At 37.7% G+C, this 4,776-nt stretch overlaps 1 long non-coding RNA gene across 2 annotated transcripts; it reads right to left on the bottom strand.

Annotated features, from left to right (window-relative positions):
• Positions 1–216: 216 nt before the first annotated feature.
• On the bottom strand, positions 217–4,412 carry LOC107868352. Of its 2 annotated transcripts, none has more exons than XR_007054379.1 (3): positions 4,353–4,412; positions 1,919–2,024; positions 217–1,837 (listed from the first exon to the last, which is right to left on the bottom strand). It is a non-coding gene; the product is annotated as an uncharacterized LOC107868352 (long non-coding RNA). The 2 variants fall into 2 exon arrangements; XR_007054380.1 differs by having other exon boundaries at positions 1,919–2,100; positions 4,353–4,411.
• Between the last annotated feature and the right edge of the window lie 364 nt (positions 4,413–4,776).

Here is a 4,776-nt window from a genome sequence, read left to right as displayed (position 1 = left end):
CATGTCCTCTGCTGTCACAAATGCTCTGTTTTGAATTAGAATTATGAAAAGTTGCACTTTCTGAAAAATTCCTGAGAATAGTTCTTGATGTCTTCTGCTTGAATACCTAGAAGTCAGAAAGTAACTTAATTCTTCTCTTTTTCCATCAGAGAAAGAGGGTAAAATTAGAATAACTTACTTCGAATTAGATTTTCTGAGATTTGTGGGTTAATTAAATGAACTGCACCTACATATAGAAAGTGTTGCACGAAATGGGAAAGGTCAATAAGTTATTTAAAACAAGAACTAAGGAAAACATGATGAAAAAAAATATTTAAGAAAACATGTTCGAACATACTGTATTGTAATGTTCCAGAAAACGCTCAGAAACACTGCAATCATGCAGAAAACTATGCATCCAATCCAGAACATACTCTTGTTCCTCTGCCAATGCCAATACCTCTTCTTTGATTCCCTGACTTTTCATTAGATCAACCTAAGTAATGTAACCAAAAGATTATTTAGTGGTTCCGTAAGAAATATATTCAATAACTCCCATTTTAGAAACATCCCAGTTGTTTCAGCCTAGGCAATTTTCTTTGATACCATGGAATCTAGTTTGAACAATTTAAATAATGTGAATAGAAGAAAATTTAGTTCGATCTCTATTTAGACTGGCCAAGGGTTGACCGTGCAAGCACGGACCCAACATTTCACTTTTTAAGATGCTTACTGCTTTGCAGTTAGGTCACTATCACTTCTCCCTTACGACTATGTTACCACAACCAGTTATGTTACCACCTTCATCGCCATTATCGTCACCAACAAATGATCAACCACCACTAGAAACACCTAGATGTTTCAGAAAGCTGACAATAGAGCGGATGACAAATTACCTCATGAAAAAAGCTTCATAATTTCATGTTCGTCGCATTCTACCCAAATGGCATACATGTTGCGTATCTGTGATGGAAACTCTATCTGTCGCCACTTCATCCTTGAAAATTTTCCTTTTAATTTGTTGCACAACTAGCAGGAAACTTTTATAGTATCTAGACACATCGTCCAGACTTTCAATCCCTTTCTTTTCCAACGTAAAACTAAAATACATCTCAGCTCGCCCCAACTTCAAAACACATGAAAAATGCAGTAACAAAAAAAGAAAAACTTAGTCAGCAAGACATTATCCTGAAATTCTCAAATGTGGGAATTCAAAATTCTAATAATGATCAGACAGAAAAGACGGATTGATGTCCCACAATGACCATGCAACATTTGGATGAATTAGCTGTTAGTTACCTTTACATTTACATGGGATCTACGTGGGCAAACAACCTGGGTTCTCCCATTTTTGAAAAGGGAATGGTAGAATCTGTCGTTTTGACTTTTTCTTCTTGCTTGCGAAATATTGTTTAATCCATAAAACTACTTCATCGGCCTGATATTGAAGAGGATAAAGAAAAGAATGATTAGAACTTTTGAGTCGATTTCCTCTCTAAATTGAGAAAGTTTAACTCGAACCTTTGTTTCATGTAAATCCCCCCACAATAACAATAATGAACATTTTGCTGGGAATATAATTCTTTTTATAAAATTCCTTATAGCTGCGTCTTATAAAGCTTCCATTGTGCCATAGACTGACTTAGCATATTGTAAGCATTAATTAGTGAGTATCAACATGGTGCTTGAGATCTACAAATTAAAATTGTGAATCATGTAAACTAGTTAATAGAAACATATATACCTGTGTTCCTTCATACATGTAGCAGTATAAAACTTGGTTACGGATTCTGCACGATGTGATCATTTTCATTATACTTCATTGTTCGCGTTCGATTAAATCTGAAGCAAAAGTTAACTGCAAAGTAATACCAATTAGTAGACAAAAAAAATGGTGACAAATAAGATTGTACAGTTAAAAACTTTTATACAAACAAACCTTCTTAGCAATTTCTGCCATTGCCCCAAGTATTGATTGAACTTCCTCATAGTTCTCAGCGGAGAAATCATAAGTTTCTTCGTGAGTTGTGAGAGAACTCCCATGTCTGAGAAAAGTGGAAGCAAGTTTAATAACAACCAACGCAGCACCCGGTCTGTTGGTCAAAATGCTCACAAGCTGACCTAAAACCCCCCACAAAATTGAAGTATTATTACTAAGATATTTATCATTCACATAAACATGGAGTATATCGTTCTTCTAATTTCCTAGTTTATACAATCGCTATTGCAAGTACCCTAGATTTATACGAGCTAACAAAAAAATGTTTAAAAATGTAAGTTCAAGTCATAGTCTCGAGATTAAAAAACTACACACACTGTAATTTTTGCATATACCCGGACTTAACAATAAGCCTTAAATCAACTTGTTTTTGATTTGTTCCCTTGATAAGATAGGTTAATACATTTTCAAGTACTTCATGCTTGTAAGGCTGAAATAGAGGTGAGCGAACTATCTTCCTTTCCATCTCCGGTGTAATCGAAGGAAGTGAGGGGATACTACTAAGCAGTGGAGCTACATCCTCTCCGCTTTCCCAGTCTTTGCAAATTTGAGGCCTCAAATACTAAATGTGGTTTTCTGGTCAAATAAACTTTGTTAATCAATTGAGATTTAATGCTCATCCATCTCGTACGGAGACCGGTGGAGCAGTACAGAAGAGGAAGAAGGATTTGCACGTATTCATCGACTTAGAGAAGGCCAATGATAAAGCCCGCAAGGAGGTTTTATGGAGGTGCTTGGAGGCTAGAGATTTGTTGTTTAAACTCTATGGATTGTGCTTGGAGGCGAGAGATTTGTTGTTTAGACTCTGTGGATTGGGGCTCTATGAGGAACCGGTACGTATGTTCTATGCAAATTTTAGAATGTCAAAAGACAGTGGTGATTATGAAGCCCTTGTGCTCGGAAGTCGATTTATTTTGAATGATTATCTGTTTGAGGATGTGTTTAGGACTAAATTCTTTGGCAATATCCCGTTCATGAATGGTTTTGGAACTTGGCCTGATAATTTTGAAGTTTCTCTGGAAGAGGCCAAGGCTTTTGTGGCTCTCCCTTGAGAAGGCTTGACTGATTTCAGACCTTTGTCAATGTGCTTCGAGAATCATATTCTGGGTGACATTATTGCTACCACCCTCCCCAGGAAAGGCTCTCTCAGTTCTATCACCACTAGGGACATCTTTGTCCTCTACTGTCTCCTAAAGAAGTGTATGATTAATTGGGTCGAGTGGTTTCGATGTTATATGATTGAAAGCTTTGAGGACTCGGGGTATTCTTCTATCTTCCCTATGGACTGCTTATATCTAGCATCTTGCTTGACTCCATGCTTGATGTTTCCTTCTACAAAATGGTGGAAGTTTCCTCCACGTATGACAAGAAGACCTTTGGTAGTACAGGATATGTTCTGCAGGATGGTAAATGGATCAAGAAGCACTCTGCAGCTGTCAAAGAAGAATCCCCCGAGCCAACCAAAATTTCAGTGGATTCTGCCACCATTCTCATTCAAGAAGTTAATGACATCAAGACAAAGCTCCTATTTATAGAAGAACGTATGCTCTCTCTATCTCTATCTATCTCTATCTATATCTCTATCTCTATCTATCTCCCTCCTCCACTCTCAATAAGGTTCTGAAGCACTCAAAGGACACCAGCACTGACATGGGTTCGCTTAGGTTGTCTCTCGATCATCTCAAGCAGGAAGGGTTCAACTCGATCAACGGATTGTTGAAGAAAGTTGACTCTAGAGTCAAGGAGGTAGACTCATCTCACAATCAACTGGCCGTCGCAGTGCAGAGTCCTTATCAGTACTTTTCAAGAAATGTGGAGCACTCCTATCACAATGTCATCAACACCTTGAAGTACTATCTGAAGGATTTGTGATCTTGTTCCTTTTTTTTTTTTTAAGACAACCTCTCCTGGTCCTTGGTTTTGCTACTCTTAAGACACTTTGCTGCCTCTGCAGCTCTTTTTTGGGTCTGTAACAAGGAGTAATCCCTGCTTTATCTGTTCCTCTTATGTGTTATTTGCCTTAAGTCTGTTTATTTGCATATATTGCCTTTGTCTATTCAGTCTGCGTGCATCTACTTCTTTTTGATGATGTCAAAAAAGGGGGAGAAAACAGGAAAGCACAAGCATAACATACAGTCAGGGGAAGCTTAGCACACAGAGAAGTATCATTAGCTGGGGAGCTTGGCACAGAGGAAAGTATCATTAGCATGTATGCACTAACTTGTGTTAATGATGACAATAATTGGGTTCATGAAAAAGAAGCATTGAAGCATTCAACAAGGAAAGAAGTAAGAATTAGAAATCTCAACAAAAGGAAAGGAAATCAGTGGACACATAAGGAAGGATATATCATAAATGTTGGGCTTGAAATTACCTCATCATCGAATTCGGAGTACTCCATTAGAAGAATATATAGTCTTCTGAATAGTTCTCCTGAAATACATTCAGTAATAAGAAAAGCAAGATTGACAGTTAATACTACAGTACAATAATACTACTGGTTTTTTCAGTTTGGCCTAGCTATATGAGTACAACAACAACAACAACAACAAACCCAGTGTATTCCCACCTAGTGGGGTCTGGGGGGGTAAGATGTACGCAGTCCATACCTCTACCTCTGATGAAGTAGAAAGGTTGTTTCCGATAGACCCCCGGCTCAAGGCACGAGATACCACACAAACACATAGTAAAGCACAGAAGCAGATTACATAACATGGCTTAGATGAATTCTTCATTGATTACATAACAACATACTGTACTCCCACAAAGTGGAATACGGCTTAGATGAATTCTTCATT

Source organism: Capsicum annuum, chromosome 4 (assembly GCF_002878395.1).
Source record: "Capsicum annuum cultivar UCD-10X-F1 chromosome 4, UCD10Xv1.1, whole genome shotgun sequence".
NCBI lineage: Eukaryota > Viridiplantae > Streptophyta > Magnoliopsida > Solanales > Solanaceae > Capsicum > Capsicum annuum.
Note: the sequence above shows the minus strand (reverse complement) of the source record. Positions and strands in the feature narration are given on the sequence as shown.